Source organism: Orcinus orca, chromosome 2, assembly GCF_937001465.1.
Source record: "Orcinus orca chromosome 2, mOrcOrc1.1, whole genome shotgun sequence".
NCBI lineage: Eukaryota > Metazoa > Chordata > Mammalia > Artiodactyla > Delphinidae > Orcinus > Orcinus orca.
Genome location: NC_064560.1, coordinates 8,710,357 through 8,726,113, shown reverse-complemented (window position 1 = coordinate 8,726,113; position 15,757 = coordinate 8,710,357). Strand labels below are relative to the sequence as shown.

At 45.1% G+C, this 15,757-nt stretch overlaps 1 pseudogene; it reads right to left on the bottom strand.

The window, feature by feature from the left end:
* Positions 1-13,527: 13,527 nt before the first annotated feature.
* On the bottom strand, positions 13,528-14,918 carry LOC101275105 (ras GTPase-activating protein-binding protein 1-like; annotated as a pseudogene).
* Positions 14,919-15,757: the final 839 nt, after the last annotated feature.

Below are 15,757 nucleotides of genomic sequence, written 5' to 3'. Positions count from 1 at the left end.
AGAACCCTGACTAATACACTAATATAGAACTGCACTTTAATGTATGTATGTTTTACACAGCAGGATCTCAAACTTTGATATGCACCAGGATACACACCATTAGAATCATTGTCTCTGGGAGGCACCAGCCAGGGCATCTATATATATAATAAGTTGTACAGTTGGTACACTAGGACAGTTTAGAACTAGATTTGATAAAGAGCCTCGATGCACATTAAGACTTATTATGTATAGCTCAGAAAGGGAAAAGGGAACCCATATTTATTAACCACCTGCTATGTGCCAGGTACCGGGCTAGGCTCTTCCAAGTATATTATCTCATATCTCACCCAATTCTCTCAGTGCTGGTCACCTCAGCAAGGTTAGTAACCTCCTCAGGACCTACCCATTCATTTGTTCATCAGATGTTTGCTGAGCAGCTGTGATGGGTCAGGCACTCTGCATGGCCCTGGGTATACAAAGGTGAATGAGAGACATGGTCCCCTCATTGAGAGAAAATTCTAGGAAGAAATACCAATAATAGTCAAGTGAACTAGAAATGAATAATTCTGCAAGGCATGTGAAAAGTACCTTGAAGGAAGTGGGTAGGATGGAGTGACAGAGAATAGCTATGGGATGGACCCACTGTCAGTTAAGTTAGACAGTGAAGGTGAAATGAAGAAAGCCAATGAAAAACAAGGATGTGTGATGGGGGTGGGGGAAGGAATCCCAGGCATCACTGGGCAGGGACACATCAGGACTGCTTTGTGCACTTCCACTGAGGCTGCCTGTACAGCATCCTGGAGAAGACATCCCAAGGAGGTAGATGGAAATACCAGTATGAAACTCAAAGAAGGGGTCTGACGTGGAGACATAAAGTTGGGAGTCATTAGTGGGTAGGTGGGATTTATAGATGGGATAGATGGGAATGAGATGTACAGTGTGGGGAATGTAGTCAATAATTATGTAATATCTTTGTATGGTGGCAGATCGTAACTAGACTTAGCATGCTGACCATTTTCAGGTGTATAAGAAGATCCAATCACTATGTTGTATGACCGGAACTAAAAACCAAACAACAACAAAAACTACCAATACAATTTCTACTAGCACCTGGAGCAGATGCTGTGCAGGTTTCCGTAGAAGTAGCCCCTAGGAAACAATTTTGTTTCTTGAGACCAAAAATGTCTTATTACTCAGAGAGCTAGGTCTTTCTTTTGACTTTACTTTATTGAGTTCTGTTTTGAACATATGTACGTGTGCATGAGAAAGAGGTGAATGGATGGATGATGGATGGATGGATGGATGGATGGATGGATATAAAGTGTATATATGGATGGATTTTGCCCTTATGTGATCATTACAATGAAAGTAACTGAGGGCTTCCCTGGTGGTGCAGTGGTTGAGGATCTGCCTGTCAGTGAAGGGAACGCGGGTTCGGGCCCTGGTCTGGGAAGATCCCACTTGCCGCGGAGCAACTAGGCCCGTGAGCCACAACTACTGAGCCTGCGCGTCTGGAGCCTGTGCCCCGCAACAAGAGAGGCCGCCATAGTGAGAGGCCCGCGCACCGCGATGAAGAGTGGCCCCCGTTCGCCGCAACTGGAGAAAGTCCTCACACAGCAACGAAGACCCAACACAGCAAAAATAAATTAATTAATTTTTTAAAAAAAGAAAGTAACTGAGCAGATTTTATTAGAAGAATAAAATGAGCTCCTAGAAAAAAATAAATAAAGACATGGGAGTGACGGAATCACCTCGAGAGACTCGTAGACAGAAGGTAGAGCCCAGGACCAAGACGTAAGGACTCCAGCCATTGGAGGCCAACAGGGGGAGCACCTGCAAGGGAAGGTGAGTGGGTGGGTGACGGGGGGCTGGTGGAGGGGCAGGAGCCCAGCCAGCACGTGGCGGGGCTAGAGTTCAAATCTGCTGTCTGCATCCGTCGCCCTTGCTCTGCTCACTGCTTTCGCCTGGTGCATTTGGAGAGCTAACAGCCTCACGCTGGATTCGTATCACACTCTAGCAATCCCGTTGGAATGTATTAGCACACCGATTCTTATGGTTGTAGAAGGAGAACAAGGCAGGTGCTACCTGTCTGGCAGATGACGACGCTGATGCTCAGAGAAGTGAAGAAACTGTTGGATGGTGAATCACGAGTCCAGGCTGCTGCCTGGGTATCTTTCCTGCTTAGTCCTAACCCTCAAAGCTGCCTAACCCTTAAAGACCATTTTTATGGCTTCTTTATCATCATCAAATCTTGTCTTTAGTAAAAAGCACCTGTTGCACGGGATAGTGTGCAAAAAGAATTATTCAATTCGTGCAAATTCCTGATGAAGAGCTTCGGTGACAAATGGAGGGAGAGGCAGAGTACGGGTGTCAGAGATCTGGTCTGAGAGGAACTGGGAAAGAAATTAGTTACACGGTTTTCCCCAAACAAACTCATGCTTTTTAAATTTTTTTTTGACCTAAAATCTGCCAATCAGAGCTCCCTAAACTTTTTCTCAATCTTGGCTTCCAATGCACCATTTTAGCGACTTTAGAGGACGAAGGGGGCAGCTGCCGAAAAACCTGCGGAAGAGTTTTCAGCCTCAAGAACGGAGGAAAACTGACGGCAGGGACCGACCTGAAACTTAGTCAAAAGGACACTGCAATCAAAACCACCTTGTAGTTTTAGAGGGCTGTACCCTCCAAAAACAAGGATAGATGACAGTCATGGTGGGGAATGGGTGGGAGGGGGCGGACAAAGTCTATTTTTTAAATTTTATTGAAGTATAGTTGATTTACAATGTTGTGTTCATTTCTGCTGTATAGCAAAGTGACTCAGTTATACATATATATATATTCTTTTTCATATTCTTTTCCATTATGGTTTAGCACAGGATACTGACTATAGTTCTCTGTGCTATACAGTAGGGCCTTGTTGTCTATCCATTCTCTATGTAATAGTTTGCATCTGCTAATCCCAAACTCCCAATCCATCCTTCCACCACACCCCCTCCCCCTTGGCAACCACAAGTCTGTTCTCTATGCCTGTGAGTCTGTTTCTGTTTCGTAGGTAAGTTCATTTGTGTCATATTTTAGATTCCACATATAAGTCATATCATATGGTATTTGTTGGAGAAAGTCTACTTTAGACTGTATGGAAGATGCTACCCTGAGGCAGCCACGTGTGGGAGACAGAGAGAGGGAGAGAGTCCCAAGGCACCCCAGCTGTTTGAGTCTTCCCAGACCTGGGGGTGCAGAAGTCTTTGAGAGGAACCCAGCTTCAGTTACCATCTGACCACACCTGCCGAAAACTCAGGCAAGAACTGACTAGCAGAGCCCCAATAAACCTAGATTCGTGAGCAGATATGAATTGTTATTGTTTTAAGCCACAACTGGGGACGGGGGCTGCTACACAGCAATAAATAAATAGACAGCTGTTAAACCACCACCCTGTCCCCAACACACACACACTCACAACTCTGGTAATCACACTTTGGTAACTGAGAAGCATTTGTTGATTAATTTCAATGACAAAAACCACTGTTCCAGGTTCTGCAGATGTAAAGCTGGGGATAAAAAACAAAACAAAACAAAACATGCTCTTTCCCTCAAGAAGCTTGCAGACTTGTAAGAAAAGAAAAAGATCAAAAACAAGCAAACAAAGCAAAAACCCATAAATACTAGATTATAAGTGCAGTGATAAAAGCCCACTGAGGTTATTAGTATAGACACACAGAGATGGGGCAGCTAACTCAATCTAAAGAATGGTTGGAGGCGATAAGAAGAAAAGGATGGGCGCCAGGAGAAGAGGCAGAGGCACAGAGATGGGCAGACAGCATGAGAAAGGCACTGAGGGACGAGGCGCACACGGTGGGGACAGAGACAACCCCGTAGGATGGCTGGAAATGACACTGGAGAGGTGGACAGGGCTGTGTCACCAAGAGCTTAGTAAGCCGCTAAGAGGCGTGGACTGGATCACCCAGGAAGCCATCGATGTCATCTGGGCAGAGAAGTGACGTGATCGGATCTGCGTTTGGAACAGACCTCTTTATTTTTATTTTTTTAACTTTATTGAAGTATAGGGTTTTTTTTTACAATGTTGTGTCAATTTCTGCTGTACAGCAAAGCGATTCAGTTACACATATATATATTCTTCTTCATATTATTTTCCATGATGGTTTAGCACAATATTGACTATAGATATTGACTATAGTTCCCTGTGCCGTACAGCAGGACCTTGTTGTTTAGCCATCCCATATATACTAGTTTGCATCTGCTCATTCCAAACTCCCACTCCTTCCCTCCCCCACCTGCCTCCCCCTTGGCAACCACAAGTTAGAACAGACCTCTTTAGTGGCTGGCTACAGAATGGCTTAAGGGAAGGGAGGGTGGAGCGAGAGGGATGGGCTGAGAAAGCATCTGTGAGGCGGGGCCAGCGCGTGCCGGAGCTGCCTGGTACCATCTTGTAAAAGCCAATTACGTTTTTAGGAATTGGGGCGAGACTGTTAAACCTTTAATAGCTTGAAATCAACCATGGTAGGAGAATTTACGCCACCGAAGTCAACAAATGCTGCAGATCAAGGCTTTCCAGCCAGGGCCAGTTGTTAACCGCTTACCAGCACACCACTGATGGAAGCAGAGATGCTGGAAGCAGGAAAGTTTAAGTAGAAGGGGCAGGTCTCGATGATTACCTCGATATGGAGGGAAGGGTCAGAGTGCCTCCAAACATCTAACATCTGCAACTGGGTGAAGGTGGATGATATGCGTTGACATGCAGGACGAAGAGGAAAAATCCACTTGTCCAAGACAGTGAATTCAGGGGTTATAACATGTTGATTCTGAGTTGCTTTAAAGGACTGCCAGCGAGCAGCTGATGACCCAGGCCTGAAGCCTGGGGAGGGTGTGAGCAGGACGCTGAGAGCAAGTAAGATGGTCCAGGGTCAGGAAGGAGAGCATGACAGCGTGCTGAGGAGAAATGTCGGGAACACAAAGACTTCAGCGGAGACAGAGGCCAGAAGGAGCGCTCAGAGCAGCCTGAGAAGCACATAAAGCCAAGCGCGTGATCACAGGTGTCAGACGCAGCCGGGGGGTCCATACGATAACTGGAAGTATTTACAAGTGATACACCCCACTTCACCGCCTTGGGGTGCAAAAATGGCATTTCTTTAGTGTTCAAACCACAGTGACAGTGAGTACCCAGCTCTCTAATTGCTGGCAGCCCATCCTAACGTGCTTAGGGCTCCTGTGTCATGTGAGTCTGAGGGCCCCAGTGTGAATACACTGTGCAGATGTCTGTCCCAGGAAATGTCATCTTACAGAGAAGGGGCAGGAAGGTGGTGAGTCCTCCATGTGTCTCTGCTGAAAGCCCCCAGTTCTGTGCCGGGAGACACTCGAAAGCAAGCATTGCTGAGGCTGCAGCCCCACCATATGGGATGCAGGAGGCAAGGATGCCTGTGTCCTTGGTGATTCCATGAGCCACGGTGCTACACGCCAAAGCAGGCCACAGCTCCAAGGTGCCACTCTGCACCCGCACACACACACACACACAGACACACAGGCACAGACACAAAGACACACACAGACACACAACACAGACATGCACACACAGACACACACAGACATGCAGAGACACACACACAGACACACACAGACACACACAGACATGCACACAGGCACAGACACAGACACACACAGACGTGCACACAGGCACAGACACACAGAGACACACACAGACATGCACACACACACAGACATGCACACACACAGAGACAGGCACAGACACACACACACAGACACACACAGACAGGCACAGACACACACACAGACACACACAGACGTACACACAGGCACAGACACACACAGACATGCACACACACACAGACATGCGCACACACACAGACATGCACACAGGCACATACATACACACACACACACAGACACACAGAGACATGCACACACACAGAGACATGCACAGACATGCACACACAGACATGCACAAACACACATAAATATACACACAAACACACACAGGCACACACACAGATATGCATACGCACAGACACACAGGCACTCACAAATATATACAGACATGCACACACATGCAGACACATACATACACACAGACACATACAGACATATACATACAGATACACACAAACACACATACAGACACACAGACATGCATGTACGCAGACAAGCAGACACACACACACACACACACACACACACACACACACACACACAGCCATTCCCTCAAGGACCCCCACAGTGCTGAGTCGTCTGGAACGAGAGCAGTCACAGCATCAGTTACCTGCTCTGCGTGGAAAGCTCTCCCGCCCTGGGATCCCCAGGATCCCCTCCCAGCAGCTGACCTTAGTCCAGGTCTACCTGCTTCATTAGTGGTGCTAATACATTGCAAGGAGACTCATCTTCCCCTTTACGGGTGTTTCCTCCAGGGAGGGGAGGCAGGGCTCACTGGGGCTACCCTCCTACCTCTCTCTGCCCCTTCACTTACATTTGGGGGGACTTATGTGACTGGTACATTTGGGAAGGATCAACTGGGCACATGTATTCCCCCCTCACTTTCCTATTGGGAATGACCTGTCCCAAAGAGCATGAGGTCCTCTTGGCCAGGGCCCTGCCTGAGTGGACAGTCGGTAAAATACTCGAGCTGGACTTTAGCTCCCCAGTGGGTAAGCCACACCCCTCCAGGCAAGCCTTCATCAATCTTAAAGGAAAATGATCATCTTCCATCTGCCTTTCTCTTTTGTCTTTTTTCTCAATTTGTTCAGAAGCCATGCAGAAAAGGAAGAGGGCTATTTTCTGAGCCCCCTCTAAGACCCTGACAGAACGACAAAGAGAAAGTTTGAAGTGTCAGTTTCCTCCACCGCCACAGAGCTCTCTGACCGCCAGGCAAAGTGCCATGACCATGTCACAACCACAAGACATGGATCAAAGCAGAGGCCTGCCTCGAGCCAGCGTCCCAGCCCTCGCCAAGGAAAACTCCATGAAGGTGTGCTTGTGCACACCCACCCCAAAACACTACAGTGAGGGGCCCCGAAGTGGCTCTTCCCAGAACAAAGAAGGTCTGCTCCAAGATGACTTGGGGCCCCCATGCTACAAAGAGAAATGGCTAGCAACTTTGACTTGTCAGCATCTTGTGCTAAAAACAATTCTACACCATGTGACACATCCACTGAATTTAGCAACGGGAGGTCTTTAGTGATCTTGGACAGAGCAAAGCGTTCTCAGCCAAAAGCATTCAGGAAGCGCCGACCTCCGTGTGAATCACGCAGATTCTAAAGGCCTCGGAAAGCAGAGATTCTCCTAAATGTTGCTGCATGGAGACTTTTTGACCCACAACCCCCATTTTCAGTCTAAAAATCTATGGACAGTCCGTAAAATATTGGAAATTCAAGGAGTCAAATATCACCTAAGACATCTGGGGGCAAAGGAAATGAACTAGAACAGATGATTGTAAAGAGAACAGAAGAACGAAGGAAAGGTTTATGTATCTAGTGATGGAGTTATTTTTAGAATGGTAGGGACTTCCTTATGTTTCTAAGTCAAAGGAAGGTGGCCCAAGAAACGGAAAGTAACCAACAGGAGAAGCGGAGAGTAATTTTTGGAGCAAATCCCTCAAGGAGTTTATAATCAAGTAGCTTTTACTTGGTAAATACATCCTATATCAATGATAAATGAAAGAAAGTGAAACCCAAAACTTGTAAGCTTTTTTTTTCTTTTTCTTTTTTGATTTGAAGTATAGTTGATGTACAACATTATATGTTCTAGGTATACGACAGTGATTCACAGTTTTTAAAGGTTACACTCCATTTATAGTTATTATAAATGGTGGCCATACTCCCCGTGTTGTACAATATATACTTGTAGTTTATTTATTTTATACATAGTAGTTTGTACAACTTAGTCCCCACCCCTATCTTGCCCCTCCCCCTTTTCCCTCTCCCACTAGTAACCACTAGTTCGTTCTCTATGTCTGTGAATCTGTTTCTTTTTTGTTATATTCACTAGTCTGTTGTATTTTTTAGATTCCACATATAAGTGATATCATACACTATCTATCTTTCTCTGTCTGACTTTAAGCAAAACTTGTAAGTTTTAAATATAGCATAGATGGGTAATCATGCTTTTAAGATATTTCCAAAGAAGTTGGCATAACAATTCCAAGTCACTCTTATTGTCAATATTAAAACTTACCCAAAAAAAGGGGGTGGGGACTTCCCTGGCGGTCCAGTGGTTAGGACTCCATGCTTCCACAGCAGGGGACCTGTGTTCGATCCTTGGTTGGAGAACTCAGACTCTACAAGCCACACAGCACGGCCCAAAAAACCCCAATAAACAAAAGCAAACAAACAAAACTTACAGCATTTGTTCTTAATATTTGGGGAATTATGGATAAAACTCTGAATCTCTACAAAAGGCTCTACAACGAGCACATGGAGGTTCACCACTAGCTCTCAGGTTTCTCTCTAGAGCTGTGGTCCAAGATATCAGAAGCTGCAGCTTCCACCCAGAGGTCAGTAAAATGCAGAAAACCACTGCCGATGGTCACAGATGCCCACAGTCCTGGGCTGAGAATGGTCCAAGGAACGCGAGAGGGGCTGCAAATCCATCTGCTGAAGCCCTTGCTGCAGCCATGGCACAGATGCCCCTTCTCAGCCCTGTCCTGGGGCCTCAGAAATCTAGTCCCCAGGCTGCTTGCCTCTGTGACATCAGGGAGTAGGGGCTGTGCTGACAGTCTCTGACACTGCCTCTTTGGTCCTCTGCCTTCTCCATGCCCACCCCTGCTCCTCTACCCATCAGGAATCAACAACAGGGCAACCAGCAACAGAAGACCAGATGGAAAGCCTGAGAACCAGCACAAGACGAGTCAAGACCCTGGAAGTGGGGTGGGTGAGAGAAAGGCACAGAAGGTTCATGTGCAGTGGGAGGGGAAAACAGGAGGTCCAAAGGCGAGAACCTTTCCTCCTTCTTATAAGATAGTGGCCATGTTGGAGACAGAAGTATGGTTTGGTGCCAGTGGAGAATCTGGAGCAGGGAACTAGTCCTGTACAGCAGAGGATCTGTGGCTGCAAGTCCCTTATGAATGAACTCTGTGATGGGCTGGGATGTACAGCTGGGACCTGAAGATAAGACTTATATGTTTTCCAGACTTTCTAGGTGTGCTCCCATTAAGACCATTTGGGCAAGGTCTGGACTGCTCCCTCCCTTTCGTGATAGCATTGTAGGCTGAGGAGCTGTGTAAAATGATAAGATTCAGGACTCTGCTGGTCGATAAAGGGCCTTTGTGTGAACTAGAATAAGGAGTTGTGTCCCTGGAAAGATCCAGCCCCACACCAAAGCATGTGGCTTAATGAGTGTACTGCCAGCTGCACCTCAGCCCGTATTCATCCCCATTGTGCAGTGAGTAGCCTGCACAACCGTACATAGCCTCAATCAAATCCTAGCAAGATGAAACCATAGTAAATTCATGTTAGCAAATATATATACAGGAAGTCTGGGCAGTCTTATTCACCATTTAGTCATCTTAATTGGCTTTTTTTTAATTGGTTCTTAGTTATCATAAAAAGACTCAACAGTTTAGAAATAGTTCTGCGGAGGATAGAAAGGATCTACATGCATCTCCAAAGACAGAAAGATTCCAATTCCATAGGAGAGAGACAAATCTTAGAATAAATGGAGGAGAGATATGAATTGACTAAACCAGTGTTTACAAACAAGAAAGAGACAACATAAGATGACATCCCCTAAAAGCCAGCAATGTCCGTATCAACTATAATTAGCACAAGCCTCCAGGTAGAATGAATAACATTGAGAAATAGATTGTTGATCTTGAAAGATCTCAGAAAGGAATCAGGGATGAAAACTAAGCTGCAGATCTCCCAGAGATGACATATTACCAATAATCGGGGACTTCTCTGGTGGTCCAGTGGGTAAGACTCTGCGCTCCCAATGCAGGGGTCCGGGTTCGATCCCTGGTCGGGGAACTAGATCCCACATGCATGCCACAACTAAGAGTCCGCATGCTGCAACTAAAGATCCCACATGCCGCAACAAAGATCCCGTGTGCTGCAACTAAGACCAGGCACAGCCAAAATAAATAAATATTTTTAAAAATAATAATGATAATAATCGAAGCCACCGAGTGAATGATTCAGACAGGCTGCCTGTCACCTGCTTGCCCTCATCTCCAAAAAATTAGGCAAAAGAAGGAAATGATGTATTAAACAGCATCAGGGAGACAAGATGGGAAGGAGGGAAGAAATGTTTTAGCAACTGTAAAAATTGTAGAATTAGGTTTAGAACAAATTTGCCCCTCAAATTCTCCAGGGTCTGGTTCAGGTCCAAGAAATACATAGCTGACCATATAAAACTCTGTCTTGCAGCTTACATACAATGGCCAACTCTTTGGAAAGTCATTTTTCACATAATGAGTATATTATTTAACACTTGGTTATGGACATAGTCACATAAAGAACACAAGTAAACAACTTTGTGTTATTGTTTTGTTCTTTTGAAGTCGATGGGAACTGATTGACTGGAGTCTTCAAATCTCAAATCTACTCTTCTGCTCCTGCCTTTATGATGGCTCTGTGGCCTTTGAAAATTTCAATGGCTCCTTCTTCCCTACACTTTTCCTCCCCCGACTTCTGGGACATGGCCCAGTTTCCCTTTTTCCCCTCTGTCCGCTCCCTTTGCCTCCTCTTCAACTTTCTATTTCCTTGGAGCACCTCTTAAATGGAGAACTTTCTAGAATTCAACCTTTGCAGATGAGATCTCTGAGGATGACTCCTAAGGCCATATTTCCAAGCCTAATCTCTCTCCTGAGGTTCAGACCCATTTTCCCAAATGGTTGTGGACATCACACACCTGTCCCACATGTACTTCATTCAACTGTCCAACAGGTACTTCAAATTCCTCAGACAGGACGAATGATCTTCCCACCAGCACTGCTGCCCATCCTGTGTCTCTCATCTCAGCTAATGGTCCTACCATCTGTCCAGTCACCCAGGCAGAAATTCTTAATACTCTTCAATAACTTCTTTTTCTCACCTGTCATATCTAGTCATCCTGAAATTCTGTCCACTCCACCTGTATAAAACCTCCCAAATGTATCTCTTTTTTTTCTGACAGAGTCCAATATATGGCTTCTTTTGAAGCTGAGATGGAGGTTCCCTATATGTCTGATTTCAAGATTACTGGGAAGGGCCCAACCCTAAAAAAAATTCCTCCCTGAAATGGTGGATCCCTGAAATTCCTCTAACAGACAAGGTTTTTATTACAGAATTAGAAATCATCTTAAATGCAAAAGGCTCTGGAAAGGTGACATCTTATATTGAAAACACACGAAAGTGTCACTGCTGTATCATACAGCCTTCCAGTGGGAAAGTTGATGCGACACACAGAGAGTAAGGGTGTAAATTGGAGGGTGAGGGATAAGAGCAGGGAAGAAAATGTGCAGGGGGCAGAGAGCAGTCACTGGGGTGACATTTCATGAACATACAGACAAAGAAACTACACTTGAGCCAACCAAGCCAGAATCAACTAAAATATACTTTTGCACTGAAAGGTAAATTTAAAAACTCACAAGGATGGGAGCCAAGGTAGATAGGAAATTGTTTTATAAAAAGATTCACAGACACTCTTCTCCTGTTTCTACAATAAACAGAATGGAGCAGTTTCCCATTATTGGGTCTTGTTACAATAAGACCCAATGAATGTGAAAGTTCTAAATTTATGTGAGATCTCTGAAATTACTGCAGTGGGAAATACTGCCGAAGCACTTCTAAGTTCACAAATAGATCTTCCTCTTGGAGTTTTCACAGCCAGCTCTTCGAAACTTGGCCACCTTTGCTGTAATATTCCATGAAAATCCAGTCGTCAAGAAATGTATTTTGGCTGGGACTTTTCCCAGCTCCCTGGGGTCGGATCAAATTAATTTAGGTGAGAATTTCTTTATGTGAATTCCACACTGGAATAACTACTATATATTCCATTCCTAACTCATTTTCCTTCCTTAGTTCCCAGTGGAACCAGAAAGAGAAATTAATGAGGTCAGGAATAACAATGGGGTAACAGGCTGTAAATTGTTTTTTCTAGGTTTCTCTTTTATTATTTTTCTTTAAACAATTGCCAAGACTGGAATCAAAGATAAAGAGAAGGCACAACAGTTTTGCTCTGGTTTTGTGTCATTCAGATTTTAAAATTTTTTTTGTTTTTTTTTCTTTTTTACAAATACAAATTAAACATGAAAAAACTCTACTTCAGAAAGAATCTAACAGGGCTTCCCTGGTGGCGCAGTGGTTGAGAGTCCGTCTGCTGATGCAGGGGACACGGGTTCGTGCCCCAGTCCAGGAGGATTCCACATGACACGGAGCGGCTGGGCCCGTGAGCCATGGCCGCTGAGCCTGTGCATCTGGAGCCTGTGCTCCGCAACGGGATAGGCCACAACAGTGAGAGGCCCGCGTACCGCAAAAAAAAAAAAAAAAAAAAAAAAGAATCTAACAGTTCAGGAAAAGCTTATCAGTTACATTCTAGACATGTAAAACCTATCTCACAACTTAAATTTCAGTGGTACAAACAGTAGGTTTTGGAACTGTTTTGTGATCACGTATCCAAAGAAAAGCTCCACTAACACTCCTTTTATTCAGTTTTTAAACATACCAGAGAGAATCTAAACTGTCAATTTTTCCAACAGCTAATTTTCCACACCAGAAGGTAGTCATGACTCTCAAAGAAGAGACAATTTGGGGTTTTCCTGCCTTCAAAATATTTATCAAATCCTGTTAATTCTCACAGCCTTTTGAAACATGTAGAAAATAAGTAAGAAATATTCCAGCCTTCCCTGGTGGTGCAGCGGTTAAGAATCCACCTGCCGATGCAGGGGACACGGGTTCGAGCCCTGGTCCGGGAAGATCCCACATGCTGCAGAGCAGCTAGGTCTGGGGGCTACAACTACCGAGCCTGCACTCTAGGGCCCGCAAGCCACAGCTACTGAGCCCATGCACCACAACTAGTGAAGCCTGCACGCCTACAGCCCATGCTCCACAACAAGAGAAGCCACCGCAATGAGAAGCCCGTCAACACAACTAGAGAAAGCCCACACGCAGCAATGAAGACCCAATACAGCCAAAAATAAATAAATTAAATAAATAAAATTTTAAAAAAAGAAATATTCCAATGAATGAAACATACCAAATGTCAGTAATAAGCAAGACACATTCCTTTGGGGAAACTGTTAAAAAAAAAAATCCAGTCTGTATATGCAAATAAAGCAAGGAAATGCAGTCTTTATTTTTTCCTTCTTCTTTAAAAATCCATTTCTCCTAAAATATCATTTCACAAAATTGGAAGTGAAGGACTAAAATGGGGTGAGGCGGGAGGAAGGAGCACACACCGTTAACACAAAAAGTAAAATTGTACAAACTTAAGCAGTTTATGATAGACTAGGATCAGATTCCAAGATACCAAAAGTTGGCTGAAGAAATTCACCATTCTGTGGGAGCTAGGGTTTGTACTGCTGCCTGAAGATCTGTGAAGAGCAATTCACTGCCTCGGAGCACTGCCCCTTCCCACTCCAAATCCTGGGTTTTGCACCATTCCTCCGTGGGGGGCCGCCTCTCATCCCACCACCCAACCCGCCTTGAGGGCCTCCAGGTCCCTGCAGGCGGTTATCTCGGCGGTCCCCTTCCCGGGCAGCTCCAGTCTTCTTTTCTTCCACATTCAGGCAGACCTCACCTCTGAACATGATGGGCCTGTTGCAAAGCACCTTCTGAACAGGCTCAGAATCATCAAACAAAACGAACCCAAAATTGGGTAATTTCCCACCACTGTTAATATGCAGCTCCACCACATTCCCATAATTTTGAAAAAAATCTTTAAGTTCTACTCTACCTCATGAGGCAGGTTGCCAATAAAGAGCTGGTGGCCGTCAGGGTGTCTCACGATTCTTCGGGGTTCAACATCACCTGCTCACCAGCCTCACGGACTGCTCTAGGTTCCCTCTGGGGAGGAACATTTATTCGCTGTTCTCGCACCCTTTGATCCCTCTGAGGCCTCTGCGGTGGAATCTGAGATTCAGGCTTAGACTCTGGACGAGGCTGTGAAGCTGGTAGTTTAACAACATGAGGTGGTATCCCAGTAACTGGAACAGCTCCACTGGGTGGAAGGTTCTTGCTGGTCACAGATGCCCAAGAAAAGGTTCTCAAGTCCTCCTGCACTGTCTGGGCTATGTCTGCAGGCGCTGCAGAAGAACTCTTCTGAGCAGCCTTAGGAGTAGTTTCTTCCAATACACTCAGGCATTTCCTCTTGGACCACAGACGCAGGTTCTTGCTCCGGTTCTGGTTCAGGATCAGGCTCTGGTTCAGCAACAGGTTCTTCTAAATGTCCTTCTAAGTCATTGCTGACAGTTGGATCATAGAAAGTTCCAGAATCATCAGGTACCACCTCAGTGGTCTGCTGTCTTTCTTCAGGTTCCTCTGCTTCTTCTTCAGATCCTTCCTGAGGCTCAGTGACCAAGCCACCAAAGACCTCATCTTGGTATCTGAAGATATCATTGTGAACATAAAAATTATTTGCAGCAGAGCCCTCAGGAGCAAGGACAAAGGTCTCATGAATGTCCTCAAAGCCTGGTTGTTATTAGAGAGCAAGCCCATCACCTGGACCACCACACCGTCATTCAGAGTGGCATGAGTGTCGACATGACGGATCTTAGTGCGGCAATTCGTGAAGTTTTGTGACATCACTTTCCTATGGATTTCTTTCTGTCCATAGACCACATCTGCTGGCTTTCCATTTGAATCCAATCCCCCATGGACATAAGAAGAGTTCTTTCCATAAAATTTGTGTAGCATGTCTGCGGCCTGGTTCAGCAGTGTGTAATACTGTCTCACAAATTCTCACCTGACCAGCAGGGGACTAGGCTTCTCCATAACCATAGCTTTGGTCAATTCAACCTGCATGGCTGAGCGGGAGAGGAACGAGCTCTGCTCCACACATGGAAAAAAGCAAAAAACCCCTCACTCAACTGCATCAGCAGCAGTTGCAAAACTTAAAGCTATATCAGCTGGAGAATTGAACCATGGACCTTAGAAAAGAAAGAGGTATGCTCCTGGCGTCCAGTTGTGAAGATTGGAGGGGACCAGCCCCAGAGAAACCTGTATTACTGCTCATCAGGGCATTATGTCTATAAATCTAATAACTGTCTATTGGTCTGTGACAAGAGAAATGGGAACTCTGTCCACAAAATCAGAAAAGGGGTAACGTAGTCTGGTGAGAGGAACACTGAGGTTTTGTGGGACAAAAGATCATGGGCAATCCAGCTAAGGTTTTGTATCCAGTTTTATAATAGTCTATTTGAAAGCCATATATGAATACATTTTCTCATGAAAACAGGGGACTTGTAACTTTTCAAATTGCAAAATCACTTCTGATAATATAACTAGCCACGCCTTAAGTCAGGGTCTATAGAAGTACTATGGTTAATTTTATGTGTCAACTTGAATGGGCCATGGGGGACCCAGACATTTGGAAAAACATTATTCTGGGTATTTCCATAAAGGAGTTTTTAGATCAGTTTAAAATTTAATTTGATAAGGCTGAATAAAGCAGATTGTTCTCCCTAATGTGGGTGGGCCTCATCCAATCAGTTGAAGGCCTGAATAGAACTGGAGGCTGACTCTCCCCCAAATAAGAGGAAATTCTTCCTGTTTGGCTGCCTTGAGCTGGGACATCAGATTTTTCCTGCCTTCAGGTTCAAACTGAAACATTGACTTCA